A 21,438-nucleotide genomic window follows, 5' to 3' on the forward strand; every position below is an offset into this window, starting at 1 on the left:
CATCGCACCTGATGATGCGAACGAAGAATTTATCGTTTGTTAAACTTATTATTCTTCGCTTTGTGCTTCTTGTTCTTCGTTTTCATTTTCTTCTTGTTCTTCAATTTCATTTTTTTCTTGTTCTTCGTTTTCATTTTCTGCTGTATTATCTATTTCCTTATCGCTCTTTTCTTTTTTTTTTCGTTGAATCCATTTCTATTGGTTCACAATTTTGGCATGATTGCCCGTGACAATTACCGCAAACTGATGAACAGTGAAGTCCGAGCTTTCGACAACCACATAATGGTCCGCATGCTTTTAAACAGTTACAAAAAGTCATGTTCAAAAGACATTCCGGAGCCGGCGGTTACGAAGTTGTTTTTGGTCGTAATAGATTATCTTTATTTATCCATCCCCAAACTGTAGGATTTAATTCATTACCTACCCACTTCTGAACTTGATAATACACTCGAAATAAGTGCTCTTTAGCTGCATTTTCTGTAGGTGGTAAAAGATTTAGGTTTACCGATTTCTTTCTATGTATAGATTTTGTAAAACATTTACATACATGGCCAAAATAACCCGTATTCCATTGGAATCCAGCGATTCATGAGAAACCGAAGGTTGTCGTTTTTTTAATCTTTCTACATGTATTTATTAATGTTTTTATTAATGAATATTTGATATTTACTTTATTTTTATAAAATTGGTTTTCAAAAATATCTTTCGTACCGTTCGCTTTGAAACTGCATGTGCTGTGGTCGTAACGACCTAGAATGCCCCCTGGTGGTTGAATGTCAAGTCGGGCAGTCTTGAATCAATTGTTTTCGAACATAGTGCAACATTTTGACTTAGAATTCGCCTCAGAACATTTTTCATTTGAAATTGGCGTTTAACTAAGGACGTTTTTTTATTAGAAAACGAAGGGTGGGGTATCAGTTATTATTTAATATTAAAATAAATACTTATTCAATTTAATCCAATTAAACTTTGGCCTTCTCCAGAGCAACAGGGCTACTATGAAATATTATTAGAAGTTTAATTAATAAGCAATATGTAAGAAATATACCGTGTTTCGTTATAATTTAAAGATATTTTAACTTTTTTAGCTCGTGACCTTTGACCTTTTGATAAAATCGACCTTTGAAGAGCTTATAAAGAAGGATAAGACAATTTGAAGAAGGATGACACCTCATATGTTGAGTTTGGGTAAATAATTTTTGAATTATAAGCGAATATAAAATGGCGGCCATTTTCCAAGATGGCGGTGAAAGTTGGCACTGCAGACTTACGGACTTTGTGGAGGTTCTATAAGACCATAACCTCTTTCGATTGTGAAATTTTTAGGTATGGCATATTATTTTCCACAAAAAAAACATGGAAGCCGTACTAAAAACATTGGCACTGCGATTGCGCAGAAACGACTGCTCAGACGCTAAATTCAAATAAGACCATTCTTGTCCAAAACGTGCTCAGCATTAATTTTGTAATTGAGAGTATAGCTGTAAAAGTAATAATAACGAAGATATTGGTGAAAAACCATTTTTGCCGGGCATTTTCCCGCCAAATAAAAAGTTCCATACACCCCAATGATGGGGACTTTTGACACAACGTTTATAGACACTAAATAAAGGTGTATGCAAAAATTCAGCCCGGGGGCATTTTTTCCGAAGTGAAATCCTAAAGTTACTGGACTATATCAACTTGAAGGGTCGATGATTCATGATTTAGTATTACGAAGTCATCTCCATCTGCCTCATCATTTGACGCAATATAAGGAGCTACAAGGAACTGCTCAGTTTCATTATCTGCAGTCCAAAAATCTCCTTTTATTCTGATTTATCCAAATCGGCAAGTGTTAAATCGATTCCGACGTCCTGCAAGAGCTTTTGTGCTAAAACCTTTCCAGAATCAACTGCCATTGAAACGTCTGTCATATCGGGAAATTCTTTTAAATGATTTACTTCGATGATGATCTTTTTCTTGTCTTTCGGAAATATCAAATTACTAGTTTGCTGCATATCCATTTGAATATCGAGTCTTCGGATTCTGTATAAAAGTTCCTGAAATGAAAAATTCACTACAGTAGAGAAGACCGACGACATACTTCGTGAAGCCCTTAAAAAAGATTCACACTGTTGGCTTCCCAATAAAGGCGCTAAAAAACATTTCCCTTTGTTGCTCTTGGAAAGTGTATGGTATAGAAGAAATAAAGAAAAAGCATTTATTTCGACGCATAAGTGCGCATTTCTAGTTATAAAGTGTTATTTTAACGTATACATATTTTGATTAAGAAGCCATGCTTTCCACCCTCTCAAAACGTACACAGCACACCAAAGTAATTTTAAACGCTCAGTAGGGCACATATCGTTGGTCAGAAAGGATGCTACAGAGTATTGCATTATCTTCAAAAACGTCGCAGTTCCAAATGCACCGTCAACTGCAGCGAAGTTCTGACGATCTCTTACTTGTAGGTCGCTTGCCCGCAAGCCGTGATCCAGTTTCATTTCCCATAGGAAGTGAGAAGCTTGACTGAAGTATTCTCGTACACAACTTAGCTGCCAGATGTATGGGATCTTGAAAAAAGAGAATAGGTGTCTCCTTTTCAATACAATTTACATCGCAATGTAACTTGTGTCGTTCACCAAGTCAACAGCATTATTTGAACGGTGGACGTCATACATGGCTTGCAAATATTTTTGATCCCCGTCAGAAGAAAAGGCGAGCACTGTTATGTTGTGATCCTTAAATAATTTAGCAATATATGTCCAACGTGTCTTTATAATTTATTTTCCGTATTTATTATCGGTACCGTAAACAAGCAAAGCAAAGGGAGGTACACCATTTTTAAGACTTTGAACCACGTTAACCAATTCCGACTTTCAGCTTGTTCTATATTTTCGAATGGGAAACGTCCCTCATCTGGTAGTCCATTTCTATTTAATGGTGGAACAAATCCAACACATTGATTAGTTTCACTGTAATATCCAATTTTCGCGGTGCAACGAGTGGCATCTTCACTTATAACTACCAATCGATCGCTGTCGCCATACGTTTCTAAATGTTTCACTAAACACTCAACTCTAATCATTCCTTCGACAACGTTTTTCGTCGACGAAATGTATCGTGCGGCTTGACGTACGCTTGGAAGCGCCTGACCCAAGTTTTTTTAAATGAATTCATAGCAATGTTTCCCAGCCCAAATCAAAAGAAGTTTTGAAAACTGTTTAATGGTTTCATCATGTCGAGTTGATCCCATAGTCGAGTTCTTTTTCACATTTTCGTAGAGTCGGTTTAACAATCCATTTGGTTCGATCTTATTCTGTTTGCACAAAATACCATTCGCGCTAAATTGATGTTCTAGTTCCGCTTTTAAAAAGCTATTTTCGCGAATTAATTTTTCTATTTTGTCTAAATATGGAAAACATGTGGTTATTTTTTGGCAAGATTTTGCTGAATCGTGAAGCTTTTTTTAATTCTTTCGTTGCGAGACCATCTGTGTTGTGAAGTGGCTGCTCTTGAAATGGAATTTGCTATTACAGACCTATGGTTAAAATTTTTAACAAATTAATTAAAAATGACATCGTAATTTACCGGAAATGTGAGTTTAAGGAAGTACAGTACGTGGTATCGGTATTGAAATTGTTATTGAAAATTAAATTTCCATCTCATAGACCCTGTCGTAAGAATAATTATTTAAATTTATTATGAATCTTTTAGGCCTTTTTAGGGAGCTATATGAAATATTGTAGGTTCATTGAAATTATAAACGTCGCTTATTATTTAGTTATTTTAGTGATAGTTCATTTTTGAAAACAAATTTACTGCCTCAAGATTTTATTGATCAAAATTTCAAAAATACACCTACGTTTTTACATTGAATGAATGAGTAAATGAATCATTTTTTTCACTGTCTTTGCTATTCTTGTCCATTTCGCTCGCCGTTGGAGGTGGTAAACTTGCAGTTTTATCTTTCTCTGTAAAATTCAAAACTTAAGTTATAAGAAAATCTGTACACAATTAAATTCAAAATTGGTCAAATTTAAAAAATATGTATATAAAGCTAACTTACCGTTAATAATTTGAATATCGGGTGTCGTGTATCCATAATTTTTAACGGTTCCCAAAAAAGTTTGAATATTTAGCTGGGTTGATTTAGTTCCTTTTAGTTTTAAACATTCTCTTGCATGACGAGTGTAATTCGAAATGATGACATATCCATTAGGTGCCGAAAGTTTCAAATTCAAACCACATGGAAAGCAGATAATATTTGGTCGGGATCCACATGTCGAAAGACGATAATGTACTCCTTCAGTTAAATTTTGAAGATGGGCTTCTTTCTGTTTCGCAATCCACACATTCAAATTCTTTTCAACTTTTTTAATTAATTCGTTGAATCCTTCTGCGGCATGTAACATTTCTTCAGCTATATCTTGCGAACTTCTGACGTCCAAGCGCGGGCGCTTTGATGGTGGAAAACACTTTTTAGACTTAATTTGGTCCAAAAAACATTCTAAAGCCAGCTTATGGCCCGGTAAAAATTCAAACAACTCCGGATTTTCGGAAAAAATTCCAAGAGCTTTCACTGCAGCATTGTGATTGACTTTCTTATATAATTTTCCGAATTTTTTCAAGTAGTCTTCATTTCTAGAATGTTCTTAACTCTCATTAAAGATGATTTCGAATCGAATCCTGTAATTTTTAATATTTCTTGAACTTGAATTGGTAAACATTTTAATTCGTCTTCGAAAGTTAATTCATTTTCTGCCATCGCGAACTAAAATAATGAAAAACTAGCGACCAAATAGCGACTGAACGATAGACACTGCCAAACACATTGGCGAAAATTTAAGCGAAATTCCTACAGGTCCTAGTAGATAAAACCCGAGGTAAAACCACGCCGAACTACGCGGACCATTCTCAAGTACCCCGCTGACCTCGCAGCTGACCGAACTCCTTTTTCTAGGAATTTAAAAACACGTTTTCCTACAAATTAGCGATGAAATTTCTAAGATTCATTACAAATCATTTAAATTCGAAAAATTGTTTAAAAAAACCATCAAAAATTTTAAGATTTACTAAAATTTCGAAAAAAATGTAGATTCGACAAAATGTTTCAAATTTATCAAATTTACTCAAATTCCAAAATTTTTGAAATTTCATAAATTCTTTAAAGATTCGATGTTAAATTTGTGATTTGTAAATTTTCGAATCTACGCCTGTACGAAATTCGAAGGAGTGTCATACCCCTCGACTAGAATGCTTGAATCCTCCTAGAGTGAGGTAGTTTATAAGAAGAATTCAAGATGGCAGCAACCTTTATTAAAAGAATTGTAACATCTTTCTTAGAGATAATAGATGCTTCAATAAATCAAGGATAAAAGCTAAAGGATACGAAATGGCGAAGCGAGCGCGTACCTCTCTCGTGAAAGAGTCTCCCCCCGACGGGTGGATGGGGTGGGTGGGTGGAAAAAGTGGGGATGGCATCCTGGTAAAACGCTAGCTGTCCTTGCTGTTGCCATCTAGAGGCCAATATCTGCGATTCTTGGCGCCAATGCACCAATTCGCATATTACATGCAGGGAAACAAACCTTTAGAAACCGCCATCGAGTATAAAAATTTAATTTCGTATTTCTACACTAGATGACACCAGCGTGGATATTTTGGCGCAAAATTTGAAAAATAAAATAAAATTTTTATATTTATTATATAATGTAAGTGCTATTTCAAGCTGAAAGTTTATATAAAATATTTTAGAAAATATAGTTATACAAAATTTCAGCTTTTAAATAACCACAATTTAAATTAGACTTTCGCGGATATTATCATTTTTGTTATTTCGGATTGTAAACTGATGGCGCCATCTAGTAACAAGTAGATTATTAAAAATGTACACACAATGGCGATACCCCTGTAAAAGGGTCTTCTCCCTTCTTATATGCGTATTAGTGATTCGATCTAGGCTTAGGTCAAGTGGCGGGATAGCTTTAAAACTTTCAATTTTAACGGCGATTTGATTTGAGCTTTGATTTAAATAGTTATTTTGTAAAATGGGAAAATACTGTGTGTTTAGTAAGTGTAAAAATTATGATAAGTCTAAACTGTCCTGTAGTCGGGGGATAAAATATTATCAAAAATCTTAGAAAAATGTATAAGATGGATTAAGGCGATTAATAGAATGGATATAAGTACTCATTATGATGTGAAACCGCATCATTATGTGTGCTCTCTTCATTTTAACGGTGCGGCAAAACCACTGTCTCAGCAAACCTTGCGGCAAAACTAAGGATATTTTCAAATATCCTTAGTAGAGGGGGCGCTACAAAGTGGTATTACCAGGATCACACACATTCCCCCTTTTTTTGTCTCCCCTTTTCTCCCAACTTGTGGGAGTTAAACTGCTTTAGCTATTATCCTTGAATAAATCATTGAGTTGGGAACAGACTTGGAAATAGTGATATTTTTTACGGGGGCCCCCGACCCCTTAAGTTTATTTTTATTGGGAGCCACTGGGCCAAGCGGGGGGGGGGGGGGATTGTAAATTAGGTATGGAAAATAGGAAAATAAATATTGGTTACGTTACTAACATAACGTTTATTAACTTTAAAACAACACATAATCATTTGTAACGCTAGATCCCGCTCTCGTATAGGGTAGGAAAACAGAGTTTCAAAAACGGCGTACAAATCATGTTCCAGAAATTTCCGTAAAATGTTTAATAAATATTTTTTAATTAAATTGAGAGCCCCGGTGGCCCGCAACCCCCGTTCGATTGATTTATTTTAAGAGCCCACTGATTTTTATTAAGAGCCATTGGCCCCAAGACTCCCGCTAATTCCAAGTCTGGTTGGGAATATTAATCTAGAGATCCAATCAAATCTGCTCCCCGCGAAACAAGTTTTTGAAAATTACGAATGTGTCGTCTCCTCTAAAACGTTATCATATGACCCGTGGCGCCATCCATTATTTTTGAAAAAAATCTTTTTGCTGGAAAACGCGTCTTATTTGAACGAACCATTGAGAGATAGACGGCGCCACGGGTAGAATGATAAAGTTTTCTTGTCATTTGGGAGCAGACGGCAGTATTCTTATTTTTTAAAAACTTGTTTCGCGAAATTCTGAAATCCGACGTTTTGATTGGACCTCTAGATTAATATTCCCAACACAATGGAATAAATGCACTCTCTTTTTATCCTTCCCCCTACGCGCATGCGCGCCAGTTATAACACTACGAAAAATTTCAAAATATTTCGGTGGAGGCGCCACCGAGTGGTCAAGACGGCAACTAAAGGGGCGTTTATTGAACAAAACTCTACCCTTGGATCTGAAACTGACCTTGAACAAATATGGTATAGGTTTTTTGGGGGAGAAATTCGATGAGCCAACCCCCAAAATTTCTCTCTCTCGGCCCCTCGAGACACGTTTCAGACGTGAAATGTACCATAAGAGATTTAAGAAACGTTACATTCGGCAGTATAAATTCAGAGTGAAGTTCAGGTGATACACCGTATAGGGCGGTTATAAAGGGCTGCCAGACCGAGCCCGACAAAGACTCTAGTCATAGGTAACATAACGTTTTGTCTACTTAGGGAGAATGATCCACTTATGGTACTACCTATGCCTCCACTATTGAAATTTCTTTCCCGGAAGGGGTCCCCTCCCTATGTAGTCCGTATTCTCCGTAAAAGAAACGCTCATTTTTACCCCTCCTATAGGACAAAGTCCCCTAGGAGGGGTTATACAACCACAGTGTCTGTCTGTGGGACTGTCTGTCAGGCCGGCGAACGCGTTCGCATTTTCGGTGCAAAGTGTAATCACTGCGTACGCAGTTTCTCGAGATCTCTGTGTTCGCAGTTTCTCGAAGGGTTGGCAAAACCACCGTGTGACGGTGAGCTTTAACGGATGCATTTGCGGTTTGGTTTGGATGGTGTTTTTTCGCTCATCGTCGTGACGGTTTGGTGTATTACGTTTTTGTAATGTTTATGCGTAGGTTGTGACTGTTGAATTTGTTGTGTTAGTGTTCTGATGATTGTGCATGTTGAGTCTGTTGTGTTTATATGGGCGTTTTCTCTCCAACTTCTTCTTAATGACTTTGGGACGGACTGAGAGCTGAGTGTAATGCTACCTCTCAACGTCCAATGACAGGGTTTCCACCAGTTGTACAAGGTATTCGTTTTAGTATCAATTTGCGATCGCATCGGGCGGGATTTGAACCCGAGACCTCCTGCTTGACACGCGGACGTTCTACCACAGAACCACCGACACTTGTTACGCCTTATTGAAAATTAGACCTTCAGCTTTATCGGAAGCGTATTTAATAGAGTACGAAATTTTGGTTTAATTGAAATAGAATTGAAATTGAAATTATTGCATCGAAGAAATTCTAATTTAGCGTTTCTCTATTGATTAAAAACAAATGCGCCATCCAGGTTTCGAACCCAGACCATTCGGCTTGGCAGTCGAGCGCTCTACCACAGAACCACCGATAGCTGCTTAGTTTCACTGAAATTAAGACACGCATCGTAAGCATAATAGGTAATAAAGTCTTTTTTATTAATGAATTTATGAAGGCCTAATCTGTTTTTTTTTACGAATGAAATTTTAAAGGTTAAATCTTGTTTTAGCGCAGTCAGCCGAGATAAGAGGGTTAAAGGGTAGACCCTGTGGGTGGTCCACTTTGTTAGTGTTTTGTTATTTATTTACGGGTATTATTAACGACCTATATATAGTTGCGTTAATTCAAAGACGATAATTTAACGTTTATTGCTTTAAGAGCTGGCGGTTAGTCAAGTGGCTCTCTGTGCTTTGTTGATGGTAAGGTTTTTGCTTCTTGTAAATATATTTGGTGTGGATATTTGGATATCTACGATTTCTAACGCAGTCAATGATTTCCTGAGTGTGCGAGTCATTATATGATATTGGAAATTGGATGGCATTGGTCTTTTTCATGCGGTATGTGTCACAACGTCAACTGGAAGTCTACGAGTGTTGAAATAAAATGAGCGTTAAAGATGCGGCAAGTATTTCGTAAGCGAGAAAAATACAATTACCATCTGTAGATATTTCTTTCATTAAAATTCAACTGATAAACATGTACTGTAAAAAGGGTTAAATTCAATTGTGCATTGTTTTAGTAAGTCTAACTCGCTGTTGTAACTACTTAATTTATAATATTCTGAATAAATTAAACTCGATTGTTTCGTCTCAATTATTTAAATTAAAATTAAAATTTTATACCGGGCAGGATTTGAACCGAGAATACGTTTTTCGTAAATAACTCTGAATTGCGGAGATATCTTTGGGGGTCGTGTCGAGAAATTAATACCACTAGGGACCATTCTTCCGAGGAGAGGTATATTTTGGCTTGAAAAATTAAGCGCTTTAAAATATCATTCAACGCTTTTACAAGTATTTCCTGGCTCCCGTTGATTTTTAAAATAGGTTTTCGAAGAAAATAGTGCGGGGCGAAATACGTTGCATAGTGACTTACTTAAATGATAGCATCGGCAAAGTGTGGTTTTTAAAAAGTAAATATCCCTACGCAGCTTAATTTTACATCGTTAGTCGGATTCATACCAGCGGTAAATTTTGAGCTGTGATTTGGTGTACACATCCGCCGTTTGGCGGGAAATTCGAAAGTACCTCAACCCTACGAAGGGAAATTCTTCATGGATGTTTTTAACTAGTACTATTATATTCATCTGGTAATAAAAATTGGTGCTTTACACCATTTATATTAAATAGAGGATGTTGTATAGGTGTGTACATAATTGTTTATAAAAATTACTGTACTTTTGTCAAATAAAGTCTTTTAAAAAAATAGCAAAGGTTTACCGTTTCCAATTATAAATGGCTATGTTAGTTCTTAAATTAACCGAGGGGCAGATCACTTTGTTACAGGGTGTCCTAATAATCATTATTAAAAATTTAATCTTTATACAGATTTAATTTTAATCTAATATAATCATGATTTAATCATTCGAGGGTGTCCTAATAATCATTGCAGTGAGCTACCGCTCGAAATTAACCGAAATGAGACTATTTTGAAGTGTTCTTGCTTTAAGGTCTTCTTTTTAATATTAGGAAACTTGACGCACCCCATATTTCTGTCGACCTTATGTCTTATTTAGTATAAATGCTCAGAATATTTAACGGGCAACATAAGTGGCGTTGGGAAAACGTCAGGGGGAATGTGGCATAATCAAGTTCAAAGAAAGTCGGCCTGTGGTTCTGCCGTTCGTAATTGTCCCAAAACGAACCATTTGAGAAGAAGACCACTCCAAGCGGATGGGCTTCAAAATCTGGATAACGAAACGATCAACAAATTCGAACGTCTAATGCGTTGTGAATTTTGACGAACTCACGAGTTAGTCGTGAGTAGGTGTTACAAGTATACGAGTGTATACTTAATTGTGTACGTCTCTTATGAAGTGATTCCTAACTTTGTATAAAGGTCGGCGGCTCGGCCGGGACAAATGATGAAAAAACCCCTGTAATGCTAAGGCGGTGCACGGGGTATATAAATTCAATAGTCTGATGTGGTTCTGCCGTATGGGTCAGAGTGTGCAATAACTGGTGGCTTAACCGGGGAGTCGGGGTCCGGCTCTTGTAACCCACCAGGGCGGTGGCGCACTGGGAGATGTTAGCTCTGATCAAATGGTCCTATCTCCACCACCGACTTCGGTCAGGTAGGGACTGGAAACTGAGTTTCGGCTCAGGCTAACGGAGAGGGTCCGGTCAAACTGGCCGCCTCGGAGGTTTGGGTAGCCTGCTGTGGGGTGGCGGGTGTCCGTATGAGGCGCAGTTGTCTTGTTTCCCGGCCTTTTGGAGCCCACCGGGATCTCCGGTGCCAGCTGTACCGGGTTATGTGGACTGCTGTGTGCCCGTCGTTCCCCTTTAGGAGCTCTTTCTGTAGGGTATGGCTCTCTACCTATGTAGATAGGGTGTCGGCTGGAGTTGTTATAGCATCCACTCTCTATACCACAGCTGTGCGCGAAGTGGAAGCTGTGCGTCTTTTGTCGGGTTGAGTGGCTCACGTCGAGGGTGAGACCATCAGTAATAATAATAACCAGATAGGCTAATACTCAAGGCACCACCTTAGGCCTAAGTCATCGAGCGACTTTTACTACCCATGCTGGATTGGTCCAAGGACAGTAGATACAGGGACGAGAAAGTGTATTGGCGGCCTCTGTTGGAATATATCACCTAAAACGACCTAAACGCGAGGAGAGTTAGTTTCAATTTAACATCAAAATGGTAAAAACTAACTACAATAATACTGTCCATGGTGAACCACGTCTTAACAATGGCCGCGGTTTGTTTACATCTAACTCCCCGTGAATATGGACGTTTAAAATCGAAATTTTTGTTCCTGCTTTCTCGTCCCTGTATCTACTGTCCAGTATGGCAATTGCGAGTAGAGTAATTGAATGGCGTGTCAGCAACGAGGAAACATGCAGTGATCACAAATACATTTTCTTCGAAATTGGTGATCTTGTCCTGGAGAATGATTCGAATGCAATTCGTGTCAAGGATATTGATCTTGAAAGGTTACAAGATATCATCGTGCCTGACTTGGAGAGGTTGATGGAGTCTCCACTCAACAATGAGGTTGAGGTCGAGGCATGCGCGGTGGAGATTAATAATCTCATTATTGAGCGTTCGAAAGAATGTTCAAGGTTGCGTAAGAATAAGGGGCACAAATCCACTCCCTGGTGGACGAGCGAACTCAGTGAGAAGAGGAAGGAGTTACGAACGCTCAGGAGGAGGTTCCAAAGAACCAGGGACCATGCAGCCCGGGAGGCGCTAAAGGTCGAGTACCGTCATGAGTCAAAAAGCTATAAAGCACTTATAGCAGACTCAAAGCTTAAGTCCTGGCAGGATTTCTGCACAAGGGTTTCAAGGGAGGATCCTTTCTCCCTACCCTATAAGTTGGCCACAAAGAAGGTCAAGTGTAAGAATGCATTAAATTGCATCAAGAAACCGAATGGTTCTTTGACCTCAGGTATTGAGGAGACGTGGTCTACTCTGATGGATACTCTTTTTAAAGAGGACTCCTTGGATGATGATGAGGAGGTTCATACGACAATAAGGGAGTCATTGCACGAAGACTTCATGAGTCAGAATGATGAGCCATTTACGAGTGATGAGGTCTTGGAGACTATCAACTCTTTTAAGAAGGGCAAGGCTCCTGGTGAGGATGGTATCACCATCGAGCTTTTCAAGATATTTTTCTTAGCTTGCCCAGCGTTGTTTGTCAGGCTTTTCAACACTTGCCTCAGTATGGGATACTTCCCAAAACTTTGGAAGGTTGCTAAGTTAGTTTTTCTCTATAAAGAAGGCAGAGACAGGCAGGACGCTAAGGCCTACAGGCCAATCTCGCTTCTTCCGGTGGTAGGGAAGGTGCTTGATAAGCTGTTGTCAAGAAGGTTGTATTACTTTCTCCACAGCAACAAATTGCTTAGCGATAAGCAATTTGGGTTTAGACATAGTCGATCCACGACTCACTGTCTAACCAATATGGTGAACCAAATCAGGGATAACAAAGCAAATAATTGTCACACCAGTCTGATATCTCTAGATATCGAGGGTGCTTTTGACAATGTGTGGATTCCAGGAATCCTACACGGCTTAAGGAACTTTAAGTGTCCGAAGAACATATATGAGACATATGTTAACTATCTGAAGGATAGAGTTGCAGTGGTGAGGGCAGGTAGTACCTGTGTACGGAGAGTACTGACCCGCGGCTGCCCTCAGGGTTCATGCAGTGGACCTCTGCTATTCAATGTGGTTATGGATAGCGCACTGAGGATTGAGTATCCAGAGGATTCTCTAATCCAAGCCTTCGCGGATGACTTGCAGTCATTATTTTGGGGCACGTCCAGGCGTGCTCTCGAAACCACGGGTAAGGTGATCGTGGATAAATTGACTAAGTGGAGCCAAGTCTATAAGCTGAGTTTTTCCATTAAAAAGTCGGCGGCTATCACCTTCGCCGCAAAATCCATAATGAAAAGGCTCCCAATCTATAAGATGGGAGCCGTCAACATTGCAAATGTTGACAAGTTGAAAGTTGTCGGTGTCACCATCGACAGCAAGCTTTCCTTTCTTCCTCATCTCGAGGAAGTAAGTGTCCGGGTGACGAAGCTGGTGCAAAGCATTGCTTGTTTTGCAAAGGTTGAGTGGGGCCTCGACCATAAAGCGTGTATTGTGAGAGTAGTGGCTTACGCTTGCGGTGCTTGGTAGAAGAGCACGCAAAATAGTGTGATGGTGAGGAAGTTGAGCTCAATTCAGAGAATTGCGGCCCTTCGTATTTCTTGTGCTTACCGGACTGTCTCGAGCGATGCGATGCGGATCCTTGCTGGTAATCAACCGTTAGACCTGGTGGTGAGTCAGGAAGCTGCTGTGTTCAGGTCCTTTTCTTTTAGAGAAGACAGTAAGCACTGTGGGGTGGAGTTACGTGGTGGTAACTACCTCTACCCAGGCGACCCATGGGAGGACCACCCAGCGGTCAGTAGCAGTATAAACATCACAGAGCAACTACCCAATGGCAATGGGATAGAGGTGTTTACTGACGGTTCGTTGTCCGGTCGGGGTGCCGGAGTGGCATTTGCTGTGTACAGAGATGGTGTGGAAGTGTACAATGAGGTCACTCGCATTAATGGTAAGGTGGATGCGTTTTCTCTTGAGCTGTTAGCAATACATGAGGGTATGTGCTGGTTAAGGACGCATGGTCAACGTCCTGGTGTTGGTGCAACGGTTTTTACAGATTGTCTTTTTGCTATTAACGCATTAAGCAATCATAAAAACAATCATGGTTTATGCCATGATATCCGTAAGGTGTTAAAACGGATGGAGACTCAAGTCAACTTTACTTGGGTAAAGTCGCACACTGGGTGTGCAGGGAATGAAAGGGCTGACTTTCTTGCATCACTAAGTTGGTGATTAAAAGGTGGCTCAATGAGGTGACGACTCAAAGGTGGCAGGAGTCGTGGGATGAGAGTGAGAAGGGAAAGGTAACTAAGAGGTACTTTCCTAAGGTCAATGGTAGCTTCAACACGAATTACTATTTGACGCAAATCCTAAGTGGACACGGTAAGTTCCCACTCTACCTGTTCAACTTGGGTCATATTGCATCGCCCAAATGCATATGCGGTGCTCTGGAAGCAGACTCAGAGCACTATGTTCGTAATTGTCCTAGAACAAACCATTTGTTAAGGAGACCAATCCGCGAGAATGGACTCCACAATCTGGATAACGAAACGATCAACGATCTTGAACGCGTAATGCGTTATATCGTTGTGAATTTTGACGAACTCACGAGTGAGTCGTGAGTAGGAGATGCAGGTATACGGGTGTATACCGTTGTGTGTATGTGATTTAGGAAGCATTTCCTATCTTTGTATACAGGTCGACGGCTCGGCCGGGACAGATGATGAGTAACCCCTGTAATGCTTTGGCGGTGCACGGGGTATATAAATACAACAATCTGATGTCCTTGATTGGTCACCTGTCCGGGCTTGTGGACGCTGGCGTAGGGCATTCTGATGAAACCACCGGTGTAGTAGGCTTTTTGATTCGCTCGGAGCACCGGCATATAAATTCTGACCACATGTGGTTCTGCCGTACAACACCAAAGATACTAACTTCAGTATATCGGTGCGGTTTGAGTAGATTCTGCAATATAGTTTTAAACACTGCACGTTTAATGCTCTTTATATTAAAAAAAGTCAGAGCTCTAGGCTTCGGATAAAACGTAAAAAGTTTGCATATGTTACTCGAGTGATAAGACGAATATCAGGATTTGGTAGCTGTCACGGTAACCGTGACTTCAAGTATAGTTAAAAAAATCCCGTATGTTTTGTTCTTTGATTAAGACAATGTTTTTACTACTAATTTTTGTTTTCTTTGTTTATTTCTCAAAAAATAATTAAACGAATTCGCAAGTAAAGGTATTTTCAAATACCACATACATAGGCCACTTTAATAGTTTTGACACGCGCTTTCATTTTATCGAAATTGGCCAGGATGGTTCTTTAGCACGAGACTAATTTTAAGAACGGGCTGCCTTATTCATGCGAAATTTTTGAAACCGATAGATGACGTTAATGTTATTGAAACTGGAAAATTTAATCTTAGAGTAATGACGTTATTCCTCCAAGATTTAATTTGGAAAGGCCTACCAGAGTTTCCAGACGGTAAATTCTTTGTATATAATTAAGGTGACCTACGTATATAGAGTATTTTTAAAAATAGGAATATTATAAAATAATTGATTAATTAATGAACGCAACTTTTTACCGTGATACAAAATCTGTATACATTTAATTCAAGTTCGTTGTGTAAATAATATTTGAAATTTAAAAAAAAAATGACAGGAGAATTAGAAAATACAAAATTAATGGTATCAATCATAATATCCTAAACGAGAACTCAAATGGCCGTATCATTTGACCTTAATATCTATTACCATGGCCTGAGTTAATAGAGTAATAGTATCATAGTGTTTCTGTTGTTTAGTTTACTGATAACTTTAAGCTCATACGGGTAACTAATAATACATTTCACGTGATATAAATATAATGATATTGCAAGTGTAAACTAATAGACTAAATGAAATATAAATGTATATGCATATTAAATATCTGTTAAAAACATAACTTCATCTGAAAACTATCATAAGTATTAACTTTGTACCGGTGACGGTGTATATCGAAGAATACCCATAGAAGAGCAAAAATATTTATTATTAGTTAAACTATGGTTTAAAGTTAAGTATTAAGAAAATTGTAATTTTTCTGGGCTATTTTCCCCTTTTAACAATTCAAGCTCCGTTTCCATGGAGGCTGACATCTTGTACCGGATTTTGCCGCGACAGAATTAGGACCAAAATTTATAGGCTTATATTACTAGACCTGTAGTAGTCAACTAACATGGAGACGACCCGAGCTGTAACACACCCCCCCCCCCTTCCCCCCCGCACTATGCCTCTGCCCCGAGTTTGAACAAAATCAGTGTGTTACACCTTGGGTCGTCGCAACTAAGTATCAATATATAAATTCATTCTTGGTCTCATTAATCGAGTTAAATAAAATATATTCATGATGGAATATATGTATAAACTTCTTGTCTATCTTGATAACAATGGACGCTTCTCGGACAGTCTGCTTATCCGCCTTTAAGAGCCCCAAGTGAAAAAGTGGATATTCTTAAAGAAATGGCTCTTAAGGAAGTGCGCGTAAAGAGACGCGATCCTCCCGGGAAATCGGACTTCCGGAATGGAGCCCGCGCCGTCTGATCGATGGTGGCGCTCTCTGCCGTTGACAGCGCTTCTCCGTATCCCCGGCAACCGTCCTCCCAAACATCTTTTAAGGAGCGCCAATCCGCTCGTTGCAAATCCATACCCGAAGCACGCGATTGCTCCGAGGACGAGGTACTTCCGAGTCTACGAGTTGCGGCGCACTCCAATCCTTCCGCACTCTCGTTACTGGGTAACTCCTGTTGCTCGAAAACTTTGGCCAAAGTTGGACAGAAGATCGAAGGTCGGTAATAATCTCCTCCCCCGATACGAGCCCTTTCCCGATTATATTATATCGCCGCTTCTTTGCCACCAGAGGGAGTTTCGCTGCCAGGATACCTGGCTGCAAAGTATTTAAAAAATGTCTCTCTCCCACGCGTCGACGACATTTTCAGATGAAACCAATTTATTTCTTGTTATAATAATTTATCCGTTCTACCGAACTTTGTTTTTTTAACCCCTCAAAGGTCATTAAAATGGTCTGACCTATTGCGCCTGTGCACAGCTTGCTCCAAATCTTTGGATCACTTGGATTAATTTTAATCCGCCGTGTTTTGAAAATACTTACACTCGGTAGCAGACGACATACCGAGCTCAGGAGTTAAGCGAGGGTAAAAACAAGGAGTAATATTTAAAACGTAGATCTAAATCATCCTTGCAAAAACAGTTTTCCTTCCCGCTCTTACCGTAACGAACATTTTATGGAAAAGTCTATTCTTATTTATTATTATTTTTCTTTCTACCCTATTATTCTATCTTAAAAATTCCACTATTTCACCTGAGGTATTTTAATCATTTAAAAAAAATTATTTATCTACTCCTGCCTATGGTAAGATCACTCTGACGGCTTTGGCCCCGTCTACGAGATAAAAAATCACCTCTCACGTTGTTGTTTGTTAAAGGGGAACGGTCAAGCTTTAACCAGTTAGATAGCCCTATAGCCCATTAAAAACTAAAATTTATGGCGAAAACCGCATCAAAAAATATTGAGTGGTTAATTTTTAATAAAATAAAGAAATTTCGGGAAATCGAAAAGCGCACGTCCGCCGCGACACCTGGTGAGAAGTCGGTGAGACGGAAAAACAACGTAAAAGCGCGAGCTGCTGAAGACGCAAAAAATTTGTTTTTCACGCGCGGCGCGTTCCAGTTATAAGAGACTTAAGCCTAAGTTGCGCGATTTCAAAAGTTAGGATAGTTCGCAAATCGCTCATACGGGGTTAGGGGCGCTGGCGGCAGCCCCTAAGATGGCGGCGGAAAATCAAACCCAATCACCTGGCGTTATTTTTCGTTTCAACCTTTTGGGCCAAAAACAATTTTTTCAAGACAAAAAAGGTACGTGTTAGTATATTGAACGTCTTCTTAATCTTTTGATAAGGAAATAAGGCCATATTTGGAAAAGCTTGGCCGTTCCCCTTTAAGTTAACATAGTGACGTCAAAAAAACCGTCAGTCACATCGAGAAGAAAATCGGCCGCGATAAGCATTCCAAGTAGAGGTAGGTATTTCTGGTTGAATTAAATAATTTTTTTTAGTTCTTTTTATAAAGTACCATGGCCTTTTGGTTTTAATGTGGCTTTTACGTCACAGTCTCTTAGTCTTATTAGTCTACGAGCGCGCGCTACAGTCGCCAGGGGAATATAGCTTTTTCTAGCGCGCGTGCAAATCGCTCGTGCGAAGGATATATCAATAAAGCTGTGTCTTGTGACGTAAGAGCAACATTTTAACAAGTTGGGCAAGAACACTTTTTATTTCATAAAATCAACAATTCTATATAATAAAACAAAAACATTCACTCAATGTAAAGCTAAATTTTATAGATCCAGTTTTATTCGAGCAAACATTTCCGGGTTAGTAAGCGCATACCTTTGGCCTGCACCCCTCCGCCTGAGAAGTTTACGGCCAATTTCGACGTACTCCTTTGCTTTGAATTAATTTATTAAGTTAGGGCGAGCGAAATATTTTTCTAATTGCTATCGCTTATAAGAACCGGTATTTGAAATAATTCACTTTAGAATATGATTTGCTCGGTAATAGAAGTTGGTTCGAAATGCATCACTAGGTTCAAAAGCTATGGTTCATATATATTGCATTAAATAAGGCTCAAGTCCTAACATTACCGGAATTTAATTGCCCTAAAGTACCACGAGACAATAAATCGACGCAGTTACCGTTCCCTTTTTATATTTTCTATGTCAAACTAAGAGCTGTACAGAGAATCATGGGAAACAGCATTGGCGTTAAATGAAGCCACGAATTAGAGGAAAAGGTGAATAAAATAAACTATAAGAGTAGTATCACCTCGTAGCTTTGGCCATGGCCGCCATTTTAGGCGCGTTTTTTTCTCTATAGGAAATAGCATGGGTGACGTTGCGTGATGTAGCACTGACACTACTCTATTCTTTGAGACGGAAGTTGGTAAAGTAAGAAATAGAGTTAGCCATTTTAGTTTACAAAAAAAAACGTACTAGATTTAGAATTTTTTCATTTGTAAATTTTATAGATGGATTTAAATAGAAGAATATTTTAATAAGTTTAATTTTAATCATGAAAATGGTTTCTCCACTTATTGACCGAGCCAAACGAGATCCACACAGTGGCGTAGCGAAGACCTTCTGTTTGGGGGTTGGCAACTAGACACGAAACTAATTGGTTAATCTTCAAAGGCCTGAATAAGTCAAACCTAAATCACAATGAAAACGGACTCAAGTTTTGTATTACTTTAAATCGGAATGTCAAAAGCCGAATCTAAAATTGGTAGTATTTAAAGCAAATGTCGGGTCGACGTGTACTAGCTCTTTTTTCGACCGATGTCGCTAGCGTCGACATGAAAACAAGATGCCTAAGCTACATTTTGATCCAAAAGGCGGGACATAAAAGTACCCCTCGCGTTGATTGGCTCGTTTTTAAATTTGACAATATAATTTAGGTTAAAGTCTACTAAGTAGAGAATAAGTTGCCGAAATATAATACTCTACAACGGTTCTCTGATGACGTCATTGTTTAACTATTTTGAATCTTAGCTTCGTTTGCCGTTAATAGATGGCACCACGATCTCCAGTAAAGTCTTTTTTTCGAAGAATCGGATAGATTCATGGCCATATCTAATAACAAGGGCCTGATCATAATAAAGGGGGGGGGAATGATAAAGCCGATAGTTGGTTTAAAGACATAAGTAAATAGGTTGAATCTCTAGTATACTTTTATTTTACCAAGAATGTATTTATTTATAAAATTACGTTGAGACAATCCGTGGCATCGTGGTCGAACCCCCCCCCCCCCGACGCATGATATATGGGCGGGGGGGGGGGGGCGAGGTGATACGTCAGAAGACGTCAGTTTTAGGAAACCAATGAGAAACCGGGCTGATTTGATTTTTTTTAGGGCGAAGGAGCTTACAATGTTAGGTTTAGAGCATGAGGGGGATTGGGAGCGATGCTAAAAATCAGTGATGGGCACTTCCGATAGTGAACCGCTCAGCTCGCACACCGCTCGTAGTCTCTCGCGTGTTAACCCCTCTCCTTTTCTTTACATTTTGAGAGGCGGAATCGGCGCTCGCGAATTTCCGCTCAACTATGAGGGGCGGAATAGGCGCTCGCGAATCTCCGCTCAATTATGAGAGCCGGAATAGGCGCTCGTGAATTTCCGCTCGATTTTGAGAGCCGGAATAGGTGCTCGCGGATTTCCGCTCAATTTTGAGAGCCGGAATAGGTGCTCGCGGATTTCCGCTCAATTATGAAAGCCGGAATAGGCGTTCGCGAATTTCCGCTCAATTTGGAGAGCCGGAATAGGTGCTCGCGAATTTCCGCTCAATTTGGAGAGCCGGAATAGGTGCTCGCGGATTTCCGCTCAATAATGAAAGCCGGAATAGGCGCTCGCGAATTTCCGCTCAATTTTGAGAGCTGGAATAGGCGCTCGCGAATTTCCGCTCAATTTTGAGAGCCGGAATAGGTGCTCGCGGAATTCCGCTCAATTTTGAGAGCTGAAAGTATATTTTTCCACTCAATTTCGCACAAAGTTACAAAATAACCTCTCACATGAGATGAACGGAGCCCATCACTGAATAAGTTGGAATAAACATATTCTTGCTTTTTATTAGATCAGAAATATTGTACGCTTTTACTATGACAGAAACACTGTATATAATCTATTAAGCCAATATATTTATAATTTTGTTTCGTTTTTTTTTATACTTCAACTAACCTAGAGGGAGATCGACTTAAGAAGGTTTCGTCACTATAAATGTATGGTGAATGGTTTGGTTGTTAAGTCTAATAGGCACTTGGCAGTATAACGTCACGCCGTACCTTTTACTATGGCCGCCATACTGGTATGCTTTTTTTTCAATTGGAAAAAGCAGGGTTGGTCGATAATTATCGATGGATAATTATCAATGATAATTATCACGATAATTATCGATATTTATCCGATGAAAAAATCATGATAATTATCGAATTAAATTAAAATCTCTGTAAACAGTTTTTAAAGTTTAATTTCATAATATTGAAAGCAATATAGAGCAGTATTAAGTATTTATGACATTTATGCTCGTATTTATGTAATGTTTACAACTATCCAAAATGTATTTTATCAAATTTTAAACTTTAAAATTTGAAATTGTTTCGAAACTTGAAAAGGCAATGTTGTTAATTCATCGGAATGATCGTTAAATTTTACAACTTAAATTCCAAATATTCATAATTATCAAAAAAATCCGATATTTATCCAAATAATCCGATAATTTATCCAAATAATCGGATAATTATCAAATGATCAGATAATTATCAAAAAAATCCGATAATTATCGTATAAATCGGATTTTTTGATTTTTTCCGAAAAAATCCGATTTTTTGCCAACCCTGGGAAAAAGCATAGGTGACGTATTATCTACGTCATGCTGCGAAGTTCTAATTCTCGTATATTATTTTTTGGTCTATACACATATTCCGGCGTCATGTAAAAAATGCTAGCGCATGTACTCCATTCCGACCAACTCTCAGCTTTGGCAGTATAAAGATAAACCATAAACAAACTTGTTATATGTCCAGTCGCAGCAGCACAAACTCTATAATCGGCTATGTATGATCTTTTATTTAAAGGACTATTACAGAGAACGATTATGAGCTTAGGCTTCTGGCGTGCAGTCTTCACCCGTACGCGATCTCCCTA

Source organism: Leiobunum rupestre, chromosome 5, assembly GCF_980474605.1.
Source record: "Leiobunum rupestre chromosome 5, qqLeiRupe1.1.hap1, whole genome shotgun sequence".
In the NCBI taxonomy this organism is placed as follows: Eukaryota; Metazoa; Arthropoda; class Arachnida; order Opiliones; family Sclerosomatidae; genus Leiobunum; species Leiobunum rupestre.